The sequence below is a fragment of the Oncorhynchus tshawytscha genome, linkage group LG14 (genome assembly GCF_018296145.1).
Source record: "Oncorhynchus tshawytscha isolate Ot180627B linkage group LG14, Otsh_v2.0, whole genome shotgun sequence".
Lineage (NCBI taxonomy): Eukaryota > Metazoa > Chordata > Actinopteri > Salmoniformes > Salmonidae > Oncorhynchus > Oncorhynchus tshawytscha.
Window position 1 is genome coordinate 35,760,235 of NC_056442.1, and position 21,337 is coordinate 35,781,571.

General features: G+C 42.9%; 1 protein-coding gene across 2 annotated transcripts in view; it reads left to right on the forward strand.

The window, feature by feature from the left end:
* The first annotated feature begins 20,305 nt into the window (after positions 1-20,305).
* LOC112267122 (leucine-rich repeat and fibronectin type III domain-containing protein 1) overlaps positions 20,306-21,337 on the forward strand; it is a 132,922-nt gene continuing 131,890 nt past the window's right edge. Inside the window, exon 1 of one of the 2 annotated variants that reach the window (XM_024445213.2) lies at positions 20,306-20,384. The gene's annotated coding sequence lies outside the window, so the exon portion shown is untranslated. Of the gene's footprint in view, positions 20,385-21,090; positions 21,176-21,337 lie in introns of those variants that run through there. The other variant, XM_024445212.2, reaches the window with a different exon arrangement.

Here is a 21,337-nt window from a genome sequence, read left to right on the forward strand (position 1 = left end):
TCACAGTCTACAGTACAGGGACTCACAGTCTACAGTACAGGGTACAGGGACTCACAATCTACAGTACAGGGACTCCCAGTCTACAGTACAGGGACTCACAGTCTACAGTACAGGGACTCACAGTTACAGTACAGGGACTCACAGTCTACAGTACAGGGACTCACAGTCTACAGTACAGGCACTCACAGTCTACAGTACAGGGACTCACAGTCGACAGTACAGGGACTTATAGTCTACAGTACAGGGACTCACAGTCTACAGTACAGGGACTCACAGTTACAGTACAGGGACTCACAGTCTACAGTACAGGGACTCACAATCTACAGTACAGGTACTCACAGTCTACAGTACAGTGACTCACAGTCTACAGTACAGTGACTCACAGTCTACAGTACAGGGACTCACAGTTACAGTACAGGGACTCACAGTCTACAGTACAGGGACTCACAGTTACAGTACAGGACTCACAGTCTACAGTACAGGGACTCACAGTCTACAGTACAGGGACTCACAGTCTACAGTACAGGGACTCACAGTTACAGTACAGGGACTCACAGTCTACAGTACAGGGACTACAGTACAGGGACTCACAGTCTACAGTACAGGGACTCACAGTCTACAGTACAGTGACTCACAGTTACAGTACAGGCACTCACAGTCTACAGTACAGGGACTCACAGTTACAGTACAGGGACTCACAGTCTACAGTACAGGGACTCACAGTCTACAGGGACTAGTCTACAGTACAGGGACTCCCAGTCTACAGTACAGGGACTCACAGTCTACAGTACAGGGACAGTACAGGGACTCACAGTCTACAGTACAGGGACTCACAGTCTACAGTACAGGGACTCACAATCTACAGTACAGGGACTCCCAGTCTACAGTACAGTGACTAACAGTCTACAGTACAGGGACTCACAGTACAGGGACTCTACAGTACAGGGACTCACAGTCTACAGTACAGGGACTCATAGTCTACAGTACAGGGACTCACAGTCTACAGTACAGGGACTCACAGTCTACAGTACAGGGACTCACAATCTACAGTACAGGGACTCACAGTCTACAGGGACTACAGTGACAGGGAACAGTCTACAGTACAGGGACTCACAGTCTACAGTACAGGGACTCACAGTCTACAGTACAGGGACTCACAGTCTACAGTACAGGGACTCACAGTCTACAGTACAGGGACTCACAGTCTACAGTACAGGACTCACAGTCTACAGTACAGGGACTCACAGGTACAGTACAGGGACCCACAGTCTACAGTACAGGGACTCACAGTTACAGTACAGGGACTCACAGTCTACAGTACAGGGACTCACAGTTACAGTACAGGCACTCACAGTCTACAGTACAGGGACTCACAGTCTACAGTACAGGGACTCACAGTCTACAGTACAGGGACTCACAGTCTACAGTAAAGGGACTCACAGTCTACAGTACAGGGACTTACAGTCTACAGTACAGGGACTGACAGTCTACAGTACAAGGACTCACAGTTACAGTACAGGGACTCACAGTCTACAGTACAGGGACTCACAGTCTACAGTACAGGGACTCACAGTCTACAGTACAGGGACTCACAGTCTACAGTACAGGGACTCACAGTCTACTGTACAGGGACTCACAGTCTACAGTACCGTGAGAAGAATTGATTAAAACGTGACATTGTACTGTCGACTAATACAATATCATTTCCATTACAGTTAGTCCGAGTCCCATTCTGCTGCCATGTGACGTCAAGAATTGACACTTAAAACAATTTAGACAATATCTCAGGCATAATCTCCTAACTTCATTTCCCTATAGTGTGTTCACCCAGTCATCCTTGAGAACAACCAGTCACACTAACAGGCAAGTTGAGTGTTGGCAGTGGAGGGCAGGCAGCCATTACCACTGGTCAGACAGTAAGTGTTACTGCCAGGATGAAGCTCCAGTGACTCTGGTCTTCTCTCTGACTGCACAATAGTCTCAGAGAGAGAAAGTATCATCAGACGATGACCTGGCATGCCAGTTGGTTCTAACTGCTTCCTGTAAAACACACCAACACCCTGAAAGTCAAACTAGTTCTTAATTTCTTATCTGGCCTTTCTATGACTTAGTCTTTCTGTCAGTTATTTTCTGAAATGTTAACACTTTCCTACTACAGTTACATTGGTTTGCTGAATTATAACTGAAACATATTTTGACAGGCTTTTCCAGTTAAAAGTTCATTAATTGGTGCTAATTGGCTTTTTCAAATGTATGTTGTTAGGCGGTTGAATAGAACATTTAGTGCATCGTTAGAATCTCTCACACTGTGTGAAATACATTATTGTGTATAGATTAAAACCAACACAATCAAAGAGTAATTGTAATATCCCAACAGGGGTTTTCTGCACAGTTCATAAATCTCTTCAAGGTTTGACATGTTCATTAACTTGATCAAATAATTAATTCCCTTTTTTCAAAGCATGAAGAATCGTGAATGTATTCCTCTATCCCAAATCACAGCAGGTTCTGTTCCAACTCTCAAAGAGCAGGTGATGCACCTTTGTCGAGGTGCCTGTCTGAGCATTGATGATATTGGATGGAGGAACGGAGGGAGGCAACCTCAACAGCTTGATCCACAGTTGGAGCCGCAGAACAGTACCTATTGAATACTGAATGATGGGCGCCAGGGGAAATGAATGGGGTATTAAAGTGGAGGGGCTGGATCCCGGCTGTGGTAATAATGATGATGGCGGAAAGGAAAAGTGCCACGGGCCAAAACATGCCTGATTGGACTGACTGTTATCTATTGAAGTTGCTGTGGAGGCACACAGGGCTCCGGGTGGCTCCTCCTCTCCCACCTATTCAGCGCTCACCCTCTTTCTGTGTACACGCTCAGCGGCACTGCGGAAAGAGCAACAACAGCTGTGTGACCTAAAGCACCGCTGTCCAACTGGGGATTCCTGGATAAAGGACTCTCAAATGCAGCACCAGTGTGAAGCCTAGGTTCATTGTCAGTCAGAGAACATTTTGAACGCGCTGCTCTACTGTATAGCGAGAGAGGGAGGCCTTTCTCTCTTTCTCTTTCTGATAGAATCTGCACCAACTCCTCTTTTGCATTGTGCATAACTAGCAACATCAAGAAAACGCTATGATGACATCAGAGGGGAGTATATGACACATAGAAGACAGAGACAAACCATTGTTTTCTCTGGGTGTGTGAAACAGGATGAGGCTGTATAACTTGTTTTCCAAAGTAGTGATGGAGTAGAGGGCTCTGAAACAGCTTGTCTCTCTGTTGGACAGCTGTACTAATGGAACCCTGCAAAGTTTAATCTATTACCAGGCCCAGATCAGCTGAATTAGGATGGGCAATTACTAGAGTGGAAGTTTTAGAGAGCGCTGCCTAAGAGCTAGTTAAAAGAAGACAAATGTCCTTTCAAAATCGGTCTATCTGAGGTCCAAGAGAGATAGGGTGTGCTTTAGCACGAGAACACTATTTTTAGTAAACATAGCCTATATTCTACTAATCCTATTGTTGTTATTATACAAGTGGAATGGGACTCTATATTAGTTCTATTGTGTAATAACAAAAAACGTACATCTTATTATGCAATTACAATGCAATTACTAAAGTACAATGTTCGGTACAACTTCATTAGGATCCCTATTAGCTGTTGCAAAAGTAGCAGCTACTCTTCCTGGGGTCCACACGAAACATGAAACATGACATAATACAGAACATTAATAGACAACAACAGCTCAAGAACAGAACTACATCAATTTAAAAAGGGCATACATAGTTTATGTATTGATATCTAGGCTATCTAGGTCAAATAAGGGAGAGGCGTGGTGCCATGAAACCAGGTTTGCTGTTCATTTGAGCAATATGAGCAGGAGTTCCATGCATTCAGAGAGTAATCAGACCCGTTGACTTTTACCACGTTGTTTCGTTACAGCCTTATTCTAAATTGGATTAAATCCTATTTTTCTTCATCAATCTACACACAATATCCCATTTTTTTCCCAAACTCTAAATATCAAATTTACAAAAGTATTCAGAAAATTTACTCAGTACTTTGTTGAAGCACCTTTGGCAGCAATTACAGCGTTGAATCTTCTTGAGTATGACGCTACAAGCTTGGCACAGCTGTATTTGGAGAGTTTCTCCCATTCTTCTCTGCAGATCCTCTTAAGCTCTGTCAGGTTGGATGGGGAGCATCGATGCACAGCTATTTTTAGGTCTCTCTAGAGATGTTCGATCAGGTTCAAGTCTGGGATTTGGCTACGCCACTCAAGGACATTCAGAGACTTGTCCCGAAGCCACTCCTGCATTGTCTTGGCTGTGTGCTTAGGGTCGTTGTCCTGTTGGAAGGTGAACTTTCGCCACAGGCTCAGGTACTGAACGCTCTGGAGCATGTTTTCATCAAGGATCTCTCTGTGCTGTTATTTGTTCCGTTCGTCTTTCCCTCGATCCTGACTAGTCTCCCAATCCCTGCCGCTGAAAAACATCCCCACAGCATGATGCTGCCACCACCTTGCTTCACTGTAGGGATGGTGTCAGGTTTCCTCCAAACGTGAAGCTTGGCATTCAGGCCAAAGAGCTCAGTCTTGGTTTCATCAGACTAGAGAATCTTGTTACTCATGGTCTGAGTCCTTTAGGTGCCTTTTGGCAAACTCCAAGCGGGCTGTCATGGGCCTTTTATTGAGGAGTGGCTTCCATCTGGCCACTGTACCATAAAGGCTTGACTGGTGGAGTGCTGCAGAAATGGTTGTCCTTCTGGAAAGTTCTCCCATCTGCACAGAGGAACTCTGGAGCTCTGTCAGAGTGACCATCGGGTTCTTGGTCACCGCCCTGACCAAGGCCTTCTATCCCGATTGCTCAGTTTGGCCGGGCGGCCACCTCTAGGAAGAGTCTTGGTGGTTCCAAACTTCTTCCATTTAAGAAAGATGGAGGCCACTGTGTTCCTGGAGACCTTCAATGCTGCAGAAATGTTTTGGTTCCCTTCCCCAGATCTGTGCATCGACACAATACTGTCTTGGAGCTCTACGGACAATTCCTTTGACCTCTTGGCTTGGTTTTTGCTCTGACATGCACTGTCAACTGTGGGTCCTTATATAGACAGGTGTGTGCCTTTCCAAATCATATCCAATCAATTGAACCTACCACAGGTGGACTTCAATCAAGTTGTAGAAACATCTCAAGGATGATCAATGGAAACAGGATGCACCTGAGCTCAATATCAAGTGTCATAGCAAAGGGTCTGAATACTTATGTAAATAAGGTATTTCTGCATTTTATTATTATTTATTTTTTTACCAAAAATGTCTAAAAACCTGTTTTCGCTTTGTTATTATGGTTTATTGTGTGTAGATTGATGACAATTTTTTTAATCAATTTTTTTAAAGGCTGTAAAGTTAAAAAAATGTGGAAAAAGTCAAGGTGTATGAAATCTTTTGGAATGCACTGTAATATTGTACTGTTTTTGAATTTGTTCTGGATTTGGGGACTGTGAAAAGACCCCCGGTGGAATGTCTGGTGGGGTAAGTGTGTGTGTCAGAGCTTTGTGTAAGTTGACTATGCAAATCAATCATCAGTAATTTATGTCTGTGCGGTACATGTTGAGTACCCTTCTCTATAAGCATGCCAGAAGTCTGTGGTTAATTTGTCTACAGAGAAATAGCATTGTATTTAGTCAAACACAATTTTTCCCAACAGTTTGCTAAGAGCTGTAAGCAAACTGATAGGTCTGTTGTTATAGCCAGTAAAGGCTGCTTTACCAATCTTGGGTAGCGGAATTACTTTAACTTCCCTCCGGGCCTGAAGACAAAGACTTTCCTCTAAAAATATGACAGATAGGAGTGGCTATAGAGTCAGCTAACATCCTCAGTAGCTTTCCATCTAAGTTGTTAATGCCAGGAGGTTTGTCATTATTGATCGATAGCAATCATTTCCCCATCTCTCCCACACTAATTTTACAAAATTAAGTCTTGCATCTTTTTGTTGCGTGAGTACGATGGCTCACTGTTTGTTGTTGACATTTCCCGCCTAAGTTTGCCCACTTTGCCAATGAAGTAATCATTAAAACAATTGAAAACATCAAATGGTTTTGTGGTGAATAAGCCATCTGATTTGATGAAAGATGGAGTTGAATTTGTCTTTCTGCCCATAATTTCATTCCATTCCTTCATTTTTTTATATCATTGATCTTTGCATCATAATACAATTTCTTCTTCTTTTTGTTGAGTTTAGTCAAATAATTTCTCAATTTGCAGTAAGTCAGCCAGTCAGAAGTGCAGTCAGACTTATTAGCCAGACTCTTTCACCATGTTGTTGCTACAGTAATTACAGTGCTACTGCTCAGGTATAAGAGCAACATGTAAAGTGTTTCAGAGCACTTAAGTAGGAAACATTTCAACACTTAGAAAGTGATATAAATGAAGATAAGAATTTCCGATTTGTCAAACCTGCCTGCTGTAAAAAGCAAGAAAAAATATACGAAAAAATGTAAATAATATATATGATTTTTAAAATATTTTATATATATATATATTAATTGCACAAACAACTCATTTTTTGGATCTCATTGTTTATTCGTTTCATGCACTATCTAAGACTATTTAAGTTCAATGCAGAGCGCGATGGTACCTGCTTTTTTCACTGTTTACTAAACAGACATCGGAAGATGTTCTAGTTGAAGACCTTTAATTTTCCATACAAGCTCAGTGTAAAAATGCTCAAAGTGCTCTGTTACCACTCTTGTATTATTTACAAATGACTGTGAGAAAGTGAAAATGGTTCACTGGCACCCCTACGTTTGTACACACGGTGAGCACAGGAATATACTCATTTATGACTTCCATACCAAGCTCGAAAAACAAGCAGTTGTTTTTGCCAGGATTTAAAAACAGACTTCATGTCTTTCATAATTGTTTACACTCCCACAATCAACCACAAGAAGCTTTTTGCTGTTCACATATTACACACGTCTCATTATACATTTGCTTGATTTGATTTTGCATTGCATTGCATTATTGAGTGTTAGTAATGTATAAATCACAGCCTTAGCCCAGGGGGGATAAAGTCACCTTCCTTCACCCTCCTCCACCCCTAAGCTTGTCACCTGTGATTCAGCCTGCTTTGTCACTCACCCATTTGCCCTCCCAGGCAGAGGAACAGACCAGTGGCTGTAACCTTTGCTCAACCAGTGATTTAGCCTGCCTGCCCGCACTGATAACATGCTCCTCCATCAGAGAGTCATCCCTGACAGGCCGCCCGGTGCCCGGTGTAGAAGAGGAGATCAGCGCTGCTCTGCTCCTAGGTAGGGCCCTCTGTCACCATAGCATTCCCCTGTGTTAGCCAGCATCCTCCTGTACCTTCACCTTGCTCCCCTCTATTCCATACAGCCACTGAACCCTAACACTCATCTATTCTACAGGTCCATAAAACCCCCACAATGAACCTTGAAGCTCACCTCCATCAGCTCAGTACAGAGGCAGCAGACACATTTATCTAGTCAACTATAGATGTAGGATCTTAATTTGAGCCAGTTTGCTAGAACAGGAATATAATCCTGCAGCAACAGGAAATGTGAATAATTATGTGGATTATAATTAATGGACATTTGTGTAGGCATTGATACATTTTTCAAAATGGAAAATCTAGTATGACATTTAAACGCCAAAATTCTTAACTGCAGAAGCCTTTATAAAATGTCCTGCATCAAGTTAAGATCCTACATCTGTATCCTTTCTCCCACCCTCCAGCTCAATCTGCGATCTCAGGGGCTAAAGTTACGTAGCTCACTCATTAGTAGCACCTCTCTAAATCTTAATCCCATTTAGATTTTCCATTTCAGTGAGGTTACATTTCAATAAGATGTGGCTTTCCTCTCGCTTTCCTGCTTTGACCTTAAATGATCTTTCTCGGAATTTGGAGTTAGCAGATAATAAGCACCTAACTAAAGGGTGAAACATCGTTTAAATATTAATACTGTCAGCTACAACTGGTACAATTGTATATAACCACAGAAGGCTTGTTTTCACTGTGGGTGGTAAAGTCAAGTAAACACAGAAATGCACTGTAGTTTGATGAGTTTGAAGAAATGTTACTGCAGGTATTTTTTATTATTTTTAAATTTTTTATTTCACCTTTATTTAACCAGGTAGGCTAGTTGAGAACAAGTTCTCATTTGCAACTGCGACCTGGCCAAGATAAAGCGTAGCAGTGTGAACAGACAACACAGAGTTACACATGGAGTAAACAATTAACAAGTCAATAACACAGTAGAAAAAAAAGAGTCTATATACACTGTGTGCAAAAGGCATGAGGAGGTAGGCGAATAATTACAATTTTGCAGATTAACACTGGAGTGATAAATGATCAGATGGTCATGTACAGGTAGAGATAATGGTGGCAAAAAAGCAGAAAAGTAAATAAATATAAACAGTATGGGGATGAGGTAGGTAAAATTGGGTGGGCTATTTACCGATAGACTATGTACAGCTGCAGCGATCGGTTAGCTGCTCAGATAGCAGATGTTTGAAGTTGGTGAGGGAGATAAAAGTCTCCAACTACAGCGATTTTTGCAATTTGTTCCAGTCGCAGGCAGCAGAGAACTGGAACGAAAGGCGGCCAAATGAGGTGTTGGCTTTAGGGATGATCAGTGAGATACACCTGCTGGAGCGGGTGCTACGGGTGGGTGTTGCCATCGTGACCAGTGAACTGAGATAAGGCGGAGCTTTACCTAGCATGGACTTGTAGATGACCTGGAGCCAGTGGGTCTGGCGACGAATATGTAGCGAGGGCCAGCTGACTAAAGTATACAGGTCGCAGTGGTGGGTGGTATAAGGTGCTTTAGTAACAAAACGGATGTCACTGTGATAAACTGCATCCAGTTTGCTGAGTAGAGTGTTGGAAGCTATTTTGTAGATGACATCGCGGAAGTCGAGGATCGGTAGGATAGTCAGTTTTACTAGGGTAAGTTTGGCGGCGTGAGTGAAGGAGGCTTTGTTGCGGAATAGAAAGCCGACTCTAGATTTGATTTTAGATTGGAGATGTTTGATATGAGTCTGGAAGGAGAGTTTACAGTCTAGCCAGACACCTAGGTACTTATAGATGTCCACATATTCTAGGTCGGAACCATCCAGGGTTGTGATGCTAGTCGGGCGTGCGGGTGCAGGCAGCGAACGGTTGAAAAGCATTCATTTGGTTTTACTAGCGTTTAAGAGCAGTTGGAGGCCACGGAAGGAGTGCTGTATGGCATTGAAGCTCGTTTGGAGGTTAGATAGCACAGTGTCCAAGGACGGGCCGGAAGTATACAGAATGGTGTCGTCTGCGTAGAGGTGGATCAGGGAATCGCCCGCAGCAAGAGCAACATCATTGATATATACAGAGAAAATAGTCAGCCCGAGAATTGAACCCTCTGGCACCCCCATAGAGACTGCCAGAGGACCGGACAGCATGCCCTCCGATTTAACACACTGAACTCTGTCTGCAAAGTAGTTGGTGAACCAGGCAAGGCAGTCATCAGAAAAACCGAGGCTACTGAGTCTGCCGATAAGAATATGGTCATTGACAGAGTCGAAAGCCTTGGCAAGGTCGATGAAGACAGCTGCACAGTACTGTCTTTTATCGATGATATCGTTTAGGACCTTGAGCGTGGCTGAGGTGCACCTGTGACCGGCTCGGAAACCAGATTGCACAGCGGAGAAGGTACGGTGGGATTCGAGATGGTCAGTGACCTGTTTGTTGACTTGGCTTTCGAAGACCTTAGATAGGCAGGGCAGGATGGATATAGGTCTGTAACAGTTTTGAAGAGGGGGATGACTGCGGCAGCTTTCCAATCCTTGGGGATCTCAGACGATATGAAAGAGAGGTTGAACAGGCTGGTAATAGGGGTTGCGACAATGGCGGCGGATAGTTTCAGAAATAGAGGGTCCAGATTGTCAAGCCCAGCTGATTTGTACGGGTCCAAGTTTTGCAGCTCTTTCAGAACATCTGCTATCTGGATTTGGGTAAAGGAGAACCTGGAGAGGCTTGGGCGAGTAGCTGTGGGGGGGAGCTGTTGGCCGAGGTTGGAGTAGCCAGGAGGAAGGCATGGCCAGCCGTTGAGAAATGCTTGTTGAAGTTTTCGATAATCATGGATTTATCGGTGGTGACCGTGTTACCTAGCCTCAGTGCAGTGGGCAGCTGGGAGGAGGTGCTCTTGTTCTCCATGGACTTCACAGTGTCCCAGAACTTTTTGGAGTTAGAGCTACAGGATGCAAATTCCTGCCTGAAGAAGCTGGCCTTTGCTTTCCTGACTGATCGCGGGGACTATTCGATGCTATTGCAGTCCGCCACAGGATGTTTTTGTGCTGGTCGAGGGCAGTCAGGTCTGGAGTGAACCAAGGGCTATATCTGTTCTTAGTTCTGCATTTTTTGAACGGAGCATGCTTATCTAAAATGGTGAGGAAGTTACTTTTAAAGAATGACCAGGCATCCTCAACTGACGGGATGACGTGGTAATAGGCATAACTTATTAGATATAAGTTCACTATGTGCCCTATGCTTTCTTCACATCACATCAGGCGTACATATTCATGCACCTTCAATCCATATGGTGTCACCAGTCAGGGTGGCTCAGTGTGTTAACTTCAATGCAAATTAAGTTGTTACAGCCATGACACATGAAACAACTGTTCATGAATGTTAACAAATTCTAATGTTGTTTCCTGTCAAAATGTTTATAGAGGGGGACTTTTACCAAGCGTGTGTTTCCACTGAAGAAGTCATCAAATGATAATCATCAGCTCAGGGTTGTATACTATTGACTTGTGTAAAAGGTGTTTAACTGTGGGTGTGTGTGACATTTTTTCAGCCGGCTCTGTGCTGACAGACGGTTTCTGGATCTCAGTGTTGTGTGTGATTATATTTGTCAAGACAGCGTTCCCGTTTGCCGAGCACTGAACAGTGAGATTGGATGGGTAAGAGAATGGCAGCCCAAGATAGACAGCTGGACTGTTATGCTGATTGCCACTTCCCCTCAATGCGATCAGAAATTGAGTTTCTCAGAAAGCACTGACAGGTCCCCACCCATTTACAGTAGCACGTGCAAGTGTCGTGGAAATATTGAATCAAATATTTCTCAGATACCGGAGCTTTTGGGGTAGCCTAGTGGTTACAGCGTTGGACTAGTAACCGGAAGGTTTCAAGTTCAAACCCCTGAGCTGACAAGGTACAAATCTGTTGTTCTGCCCCTGAACAAGGCAGTTTACCTACTCTTCCTAGGCCGTCATTGAAAATAAGAATTTGTTCTTAACTGACTTGCCTGATATTTTTTTTTTTTAAATTCACTTTATTACAAAAAGCAACAAAGCCGAGCAATTCCATGGAAGAACTGACTCTCCATTCTTAGTACTCTGCTTTTATACAGTCTTACCTTTACATAACATTGTCACTCCACTTTATGAATCTTGCTGTCTTGCTTAGTTTCCATTCTCTTATTGGCTCAGACATTGGGGCATAGATTCAATTGGTGGCGTGACATGCACACTCCTACTGCAGGTCTAATGGTGCCTATAACTGATTAGCTAATGTTCCTGTCCAAAGGTCTTCACAAGTTCAGGCCGATGTTGTCTATGTATGATTAACCCATGTGCCTGTCCAGTAGCCTTCACAAGATCAGATATGGCCCAGACCAGTCAAATCTGGTTGGTCTACCTTGCCTCATCAACACAGATTCTGCTTACGTTCTGTTTTTTACATGTCTAATGGTTAACTCAGTGTTGATCCAGCTTTGTACAGTCACGCTCAGTCTTCATTCTACTTACACATGTCTAATATTTAAACTTATATCAATTCTTCTTTCTACTTCAAAGAGAACAGTATAGGTACTGAAAATCACCAGATGACTCGAAATTCTCGAACACAAGTTTTCATGCTGCAGCAATGCCAATCACATCTCAGTGTCCACCTCCCATCGCTATGCCAACGATTCAGTTGCGGTCTCAGTGTCCTTGATTCAACAGAAACCTGAGTGCTTCATCTAAGGGAAATCAAGATGCTGCAGCCTTCTCTCCTCCTCTGACTGAGGGAATATTGTGATAGGATGACAGCAGAAGACAACAGGGTTTTCGCTAGTCCAGATAATAACTATGCCAAAATACTTGTGTGTGAAATCAGGCTCTGTTGCTGTTGCAATTGGGGTAACAAATTGTCTCCCTTGACATCAGCCTCTCCTTCCCTGCTGCTCTCATCAAAATTCTTTTGAATGCCCGGTTGCCATGGTACCCTGAAAAATGTAGTGCTGAGATTTTCCCCTCAGATAGTGATCCTGACTTCTTCTCTCTGTCTGCCTACTTCAGAAACAGACCTTTGGCTCCACTTGAGAGGCAAAATTAAAACACAACATGTGAGGAAAGGTAATTAGAAACAAAGTAATTGATGAACCACACCATCAATCAATTACACTTTCTGTTGCAGTATTGTTATTTCAAATGATTGAGGTATATGTACACTACCGTTAAAACGTTTGTGGTCACTTAGAAATGTCCTTGTTTTGAAAGAAAAGCACATTTTTTGTCCATTAAAATAACATCAAATTGGCCAGAAATACAGTGTAGATATTGTTAATATTGTAAATGACTTTTGTAGCTGGAAACATGATTTTTAATGGAATATCTACAAAGGCGTACATAGGCCCAGTATCAGCAACCATCACTTATGTGTTCCAATGGCACGTTGTGTTAGCTAATCAAATAAAATGTATTTATATAGCCCTTCTTACATCAGCTGATATATCAATGTGCTGTACAAAAACCCAGCCTAAAACCCCAAGCAATGCAAGTGTAGAAGCACGGTGGCTAGGAAAAACATCCCTAGAAAGGCCAAAAACCTAGGAAGAAACCTAGAGAAGAACCAGGCTATGAGGGGTGGCCAGTCCTCTTCTGGCTGTGCCGGGTGGAGATTATAACAGAACATGGCCAAGATGTTCAACTGTTCATAAATGACCAGCATGGTCAAATAATAATAATCACAGTAGTTGACCTTGGAGCTGGACTGGATGCCGTGCTTAGACTGGGCATTGGCACAGGAGAAGGCTCCGGCCACGGAGCTGGAGGTTCCGGACCGCTGACCATCGCAGAAGGTTCCGGACTGTGGACCGTCTCAGGAGGTTCCGGACCGTGGACCGTCGTTGGAGGTTTTGGACTGTGGACCGTCTCAGGAGGTTCCGGACTGTGGACCGTCTCAGGAGGTTCCGGACTGTGGACCGTCTCAGGAGGTTTTGGACTGTGGACCGTCGTCGAAGCTTTGTGGACCATCGCCGGAAGCTTTGGACTGGGAACTGTCACCGGAAGCTCTGGACTGGGAACTGTCGCCGGAAGCTCTGGACTAGGAACGGTCGCCGGAAGCTCTGGACAGTGGAGGCGCACTGGAGGCCTGATGCGTGGGACCGGTACAGGTGGCACCAGGCTGATGACACGCACCTCAGGGCGAGAGCGGAGAGGAGGCACAGGACATATTGGACTGTGGAGGCGCACTGGAGGCCTGATGCATGGGACCGCCTGTGAGGCGTCTGCTTCTCAAACTAGACACTCTAATGTCCTTTTGCTCAGTTGTGCACCGGGGCCTCCCACTCCTCTTTCAATTCAGGTTAGAGCCAGTTTGCGCTGTTCTGTGAAGGGAGTAGTACACAGAATTGTACGAGATCTTCAGTTTCTTGGCAATTTCTTGCATGGAATAGCCTTCATTTTTCAGACCAAGAATAGACTGACGAGTTTCAGAAGAAAGTGATTTGTTTCTGGCCATTTTGAGCCTGTAATCGAATCTACAAATGCTGACGCTCCAGATACTCAACTAGTCTAAAGATGGCCAGTTTTATTGCTTCTTTAATCAGAACATCAGTTTTCAGCTGTGCTAACATAATTGCAAAAGGGTTTTCTAATGATCAATTAGCCTATTAAAGTTATAAACTTGGATTAGCTAACACAACGTGCCATTGGAACACAGGAGTGATGGTTGCTGATAATGGGCCTCTACGCCTATGTAGATAATCCATTAAAAACCATCCGTTTCCCGCTACAATAGTCATTTACAACATGAAGAATGTCTACACTGTATTTCTGATCAATTTGATGTTATTTTAACGGACAAAAAAATTGCTTTTCTTTCAGAAACAAGGACATATCTAAGTGACCCCAAACTTTTGAACGGTAGTGTACATGTTTCAATGTTGTTTGTGCAATGTATAATAACAAATGAAATCAACACTTGATTAGGCGTATGGTTTGTTAAAATCAGCACATGGTGTCACTGTAAGGCAGAGTCTATTTCATGTAATTGAGCCATAATTACTGAACCACACAATTCGTAACACAATTTAAGCAATCAATAAACAAGAATAATAATACCAAAAAATAGATCAACACATCAGAATAGTACAGATAGAGATTCTAATGTGGTCCTCCGTAGCTCAGTTAGTAGAGCATGGCATTTGTAAAGCCAGAATAGTGGTTTTGATATCCGAGACCACCCAAATGGAAAAAATGTATGCACGCCCCTATACACGTACAGGTAAGTTGCTTTGGATAAAAGTGTCTGCTAAATGGATGCAAAATGTGTTAAGTATCTGTTATGGGTAATTTGTATTGCAGTAGCTACAGTTTTAACTGGCATGTCTGAGTCATTAGTTATATGCCACATGGTTATCTCCAGTTGCAGGATGAGGCAGCAACCAAAGCCAGGAAACCCTACGGACTGCCCGTACACATTAAGCATAATATGGATAATGAATCTCTTAATGATCCTATTGAAAAACAGAATTGAACTTTTTACTTATCCACCAGGGGTGTAGGCATGTGCTAACCCACAGAAATAAATCAACAGAACACAAAGGACCACATCCAGTCAGGCTGACCTCGGAGGATACATACTGTTCTGTTCTCTCTGAGGATGAATTTCTTCTGGGTGTGAACATCCCTCCTGACAAGCCAATTACAGGCTGTTATAATGAAAAACACAGGGAGGCTGCATGCTCTCCTCATAAGAATAGGAGTTGTAAGTTGCATTAAGATGAACATCTGTAGATTGTAGGAGGGATTCAATAATGTGCTCACTGAGATACAGAAATACAGTTGATGTCAGAAGTTTACATATTTCCTGACATTTAATCCTAGTAACAATTCCCTGTCTTAGGTCAGTTAGGATCATCACTTTATTTTAAGAATGTGAAATGCCAGAATAACAGCAGAGAGAATGATTTATTTCAGCTTTTATTTATTTCATCACATTCAAAGTGCGTCAGAAGTTTACATACACACAATTAGTATTTGGTAGCATTGCCTTGAAATTGTTTAACTCGGGTCAAACGTTTCGGGTTGCCTTCCACAAGCTTCCCACAATAAGTTGGGTGAATTTTGGCCCATTCCTCCTGGCAGAGCTGGTGCAACTGAGTCAGGTTTGCAGGCCTCCTTGCTCGCACATGCTTTTTCAGTTCTGCCCACAGATTTTCAATAGGATTGAGGTCAGGGCTTTGTGATGGCCACTCCAATACCTTGACTTTGTTGTCCTTAAGCCATTTTGACACAACTTTGGAAGTATGCTTGGGGTCATTGTCCATTTGGAAGACCCATTTGCGAACAATCTTTAACTTCCTGACTGATGTCTTGAGATGTTGCTTCAATATATTCACAGAATTTCCCCCCCTCATGATGCCATCTATTTTGTGAAGTGCACCAGTCCCTCCTGCACACAACATGATTCTGCACCCCGTGCTTCACGGTTGGGATGGTGTTCTTCGGCTTACAAGCCTCCCCTTTTTCCTTCAAACATAACGATGGTTATTATGGCCAAACAGTTCTATTTTTGTTTCATCAGACCAGAGGACATTTCTCCAAAAAGTACGATCTTTGTTCCCATGTGCAGTTGCAAACCGTAGTCTGGATTTTTTTATGGTGGTTTTGGAGCAGTGGCTTCTTCCTTGCTGAGTGGCTTTTCAGGTTATGTCGATATAGGACTCGTTTTGCTGTGGCTATAGATACTTTTGTATCTGTTTCCTCCAGCATCTTCACAAGGTCCTTTGCTGTTGTTCTGGGATTGATTTGTACTTTTCGCACCAAAGTATATTCATCTCTAGGAGACAGAACGTGTCTCCTTCCTGAGCGGTATGGCGGATGCGTGGTCCCATGGTGTTTATACTGTACTTGCATACCATTGTTTGTACAGATGAACGTGGTACCTTCAGGCATTTGGAAATTGCTCCCAAGGATGAACCAGGCATCATTTTCTGGAATTTTCCAAGCTGTTTAAAGGCACAGTCAACTTAGTGTATGTAAACTTCTGACCCACTGGAATTGTGATACCGTGAATTATAAGTGAAATAATCTGTCTGTAAACAATAGTTGGAAAAATAACGTGTCATGCACAAAGTAGATGTTCTAACCAACTTGCCAAAACTATAGTTTGTTATTAACAAGAAATTTGTGGAGTGGTTGAAAACCAAGTTTTAATGACTACAACCTAAGTGTATGTAAACTACCAACTTCAACTGTAGATATATGACCATCTAACATACTATATTGGTGTTTTTTTCCTGCAGCGCCTAAACGATGGCTCTTCACAGTATTATTCAATAGTCTGTATACCTGAATATAATAATACTGATCCTCATTCGAGCCACAAAGGACTACACTGGAGAGCATGGGCACAGGAACAGATGGAGCATCAGATTAGGGCTCCTTTGGGCTCACTCTCCAGGAAGGGATTGGGACAACAGTGTTCTTAATGGAAATCGATCGCAGTAGCAGGGGAAACTATATTGTGTCAGAAATGGCATTTTGAGCCTGACCCATATCCATAGATTTTAAAACCATTAGATGGTGTTGAGAACACGCAAGCCTTTGGTTGTGGTTATCCTGTGTTTCATACGTATTTATCTCATGGTATGTGGTATGAGTTACATTGTTCAACATATGGTCCCTGCCTTAACATGAATATAATCTACCTTCAGTATATCCTATATTGTCTTCTGAACAAGCGGTGAGCGGCGCCAGCCTCCTCGTAGCCTGCCGACCAGTGATTGGTCTGTGCCAGCACATGGTCCTGTGGGATGACAAATGTAGTAGTCAGAATGGATCACTATTTAATTAAACATCTCGAATTGTAACAAACTTTAAAAGAATTCATAATGGGGATCGAACTTGATAATAATAATCTAATTTTAGAGCCCAATACCCACAATTTCGATAGGCTTTCTAGGGCAGTCCAGGGCTTTTGGAACCGCGAGGTTGCTACACAGTAGCCAAACACCAAACAGCAGAGTTTCTGACTTCACGCTCCAGACCGGACACTGGGGGCATGCCCATATCAAACACATGTGCGCCTGAACCCAGGCCAGGAAACATAATCTTGTAATATGTTCCAGAACATTAAGCACAGCCTCTAAGGATATTAGTGTCCGGGTGGTGAGTTCTGGATCTGTACATGTGTATTCGCCACTTTTATGATCTGCAGGAAATGGCAAGTTTCCGTATCAGAATAGATGGATAGCAATGACCTAATCTGCGATTATGCTTTCAGAGATCAGTGCACAGTAATTTCATCACATTGGTGAGTGAAGACAGTTCAGATGGACAGTCTCTCCATATCATACCAATCAATCACTTTTACAGTGCATTACTGGGAGAGGAAGCCTGGCCCCATGGGGTGCAGCCTGACACAAATAGTGGATTGGCTTTCCTTCTTTGCTCTCTTTTTATTTCTATCAGTATGCAGTGCATGAGCCCTATGCGTTCATCCATTCCATGAACACACAGATATTCATGGACTTTAAACTCTGTAGGCTACACAGACTCTGACAATGCAGATTATCAAATGATCTCTTTGTTGGTTATAGGTACATGCATGTTAAATCATGGCGGGTTTGCTCTCATTTCCAACATTTAATTATGAACAGTTAAGAAGAAAAATGAAACAGTGCAAAATTTAGGTTATTGTGGTGAAATCAGTAGGTGAGTATGAGAAACACACCCAATTGGTCTTACTTGGATTGTTAACCTTGGATCTTTCTTTTGAAGTAAATTGTTGAAAGGTTATTATAATAATATTTTATATAAACATAATGACCGCAATGTGTCAAGGCGAAAGGTAAATACACAATCTCATCTGCAGTGACATATTGTTATAAAATGTCATATAAGCCTGGCCTGAAAAAGCAGCAAACCATTTTTCATGAATATAGCTGGCAACAGTGGCAGAGGTTTTTTGTTGCCATAATCTTAGGCATTGGACTTGGGTGTTGAGTTCTGTGGTAAATTACTCTAAAAACACTATACATATAAAAGACTAGAATAAAATAGATAACCACCACAGCACACATTCCCTCAGTTGGCATTGAGCCCTGTATGCCATAAGGTTTGTTACATTTAACTAGTTTACAGGCATTGATAGCCTTTCCAGATGCAGAATTTTCAGACAGACAGAATACTCTTCCTCCTCTTACAAAGAGAGTGTAGAGAGCACACAACTATACATTCTCCCAATTCATTTCACCATGAGATTATTTGGCTGGTTGTAGCTCTGCAGCCCTGAGTGGATTACCCATTCAAATCAAATCAAATCAAATGTATTTATATAGCCCTTCGTACATCAGCTGATATCTCAAAGTGCTGTACAGAAACCCAGCCTAAAACCCCAAACAGCAAGCAATGCAGGTGTAGAAGCACGGTGGCTAGGAAAAACTCCCTAGAAAGGCCAAAACCTAGGAAGAAACCTAGAGAGGAACCAGGCTATGTGGGGTGGCCAGTCCTCTTCTGGCTGTGCCGGGTGGAGATTATAACAGAACATGGCCAAGATGTTCAAATGTTCATAAATGACCAGCATGGTCGAATAATAATAAGGCAGAACAGTTGAAACTGGAGCAGCAGCACAGTCAGGTGGACTGGGGACAGCAAGGAGTCATCATGTCAGGTAGTCCTGGGGCACGGTCCTAGGGCTCACGTCCTCCGAGAGAGAGAAAGAAAGAGAGAATTAGAGAGAGCATATGTGGGGTGGCCAGTCCTCTTCTGGCTGTGCCGGGTGGAGATTATAACAGAACATGGCCAAGATGTTCAAATGTTCATAAATGACCAGCATGGTCGAATAATAGTAAGGCAGAACAGTTGAAACTGGAGCAGCAGCATGGCCAGGTGGACTGGGGACAGCAAGGAGTCATCATGTCAGGTAGTCCTGGGGCATGGTCCTAGGGCTCAGGTCAGTTGAAACTGGAGCAGCAGCATGGCCAGGTGGACTGGGGACAGCAAGGAGTCATCATGTCAGGTAGTCCTGGGGCATGGTCCTAGGGCTCAGGTCCTCCGAGAGAGAGAAAGAAAGAGGGAAGGAAAAAATTAGAGAACGCACACTTAGATTCACACAGGACAGCGAATAGGACAGGAGAAGTACTCCAGATATAACAAACTGACCCTAGCCCCCCGACACATAAACTACTGCAGCATAAATACTGGAGGCTGAGACAGGAGGGGTCAGGAGACACTGTGGCCCCATCCGAGGACACCCCCGGACAGGACCAAACAGGAAGCATTGCTTTTCTGGTGGGTGGATACTCACAAGGTTGTATCTTCATCCACTGTTTGTTCAGCTCCATTGATCCAGCACAGGGCTGAGTGTGTCAGGAACTATGAGGTGTCTTAGAGACAGCATTATGGGGGTGTTAGTGTAATCCTGATCCTGACCAATATACTTTTCTCAACCACATTTCCCTTACAGGGGCAGGTTTCAACCTCTAAAATAAAGATGATGTATTATATTTGTTCCATCTATGTTCCATTAGATATGGATTAGGTGGAGTGTGAAGTTGAAATGGGTGATCATGTAAAACATAATACTTTTACAAACCCCCCACACAGTATCTCATTTTGTGCTGGTCACAACAGCCAGCCCACCCTGAAGTTCCATCCCATGTCACTCTGGCATCCCACCAATATGGATACACTTTCCAGAAATCAAAGACCCTAATCAGCATCACATCCAAGACCAGAATATGCATTGTTTGGTGTATTACCCTAATGACATCACATTGCTGCAATGCTGTGCTTGTCATAGAGAAGGTGTCGCAAAGTAATGTTCTTCGTATAGCATGAATTCGTCCTTGGGTCATTTTGTAAAGATTTTATATGTTCTGCATCTGTTCAAGACATCATGGTGAGGAAATATGTTTTCATTTGTAAGCCTATCAGTCGTGATCCTCCTATTACGCAAGTGTTAGGTTGTTGAGTAGAGACGCATTGCAAAACATTGCCTGCTCGCTCTGTGGAATTAAGCAGGATACATTCTCCCACTACCCTGCCCGGAAAAATCGACTGCATTGTCTTTGCTGAACGGGTGGACAAAGAAGCAAGCCATATATGAAAACTAATTGCACGCGTGGGTAAGCATATATTGGCTATCAAGAAAGAATACACGCTTTAAACTATGCGTGGATGGAATTCATTCAAACGACAAGGGAAGTTAACGACCAACATTATCAAGGAGAGCAGTATGTTTGTCAACCTTGATTTCTTATCATAAAATAAAATACATACGAGTTAACTATTCTAGGCTATTGTAGTCGTCGACCTTCACGACCATCTCAGACTTTTAGATACGCAGAATAGCAGAAACCGCGTGGTTGAATTTAAAACCAACCCCAATGCGTTTATTCCATGTCCGTGTCTGTTCAACAACACTAGCTGCCTACCCATTGCTTCAAAGGATCCTTAACTGCATGGCTTTCTACCTCCATCATTCATAATGACAATATTGGTACATGCATATTGCACTATATGAATATACCTCTGATACAGTCCAACGTTTCTTATTCAATTCAAGGCTAATTTGACTGAGGCTACACTGACACGTTCCTTGGACGATAGCTCTGGATTTCAGATTCGGTTTTCAGTTTGTATATCTTTTTCTGTCTCAATTGGATCGTATTGGGATTAAGGTGGTTTTAACCCGATGCAGATGGTTTAAGAAAGGACTTCGCCTACCAATTTGGTGACCAATTTCTGAAGTAAAAGTCAACCCGTTGTTGGTTACTACCTTTACTACCTCTCTCGTCAATTTCACTCCTCTTCGATTAGAAATGCTTCAGTAAGACAATGTTTGAACAGTGGAAATAACGCCCATGTGTCTACCCCTAAACATCCACGGCGAATCCTATTAACGACAACGGTAAAGGTAAGTCAGTCATGTATTTTATATTTGATCATAGCAATTGCATGCTCAATAAAAAGCAAATGAGCTTTGTGCTATATACTTCTTTTGACCTTCCACTTTGGTGCATGATTTGTTATTGTGTGCAGTGTTTACAGATATATTGATAGGTATATAATGTTCAGG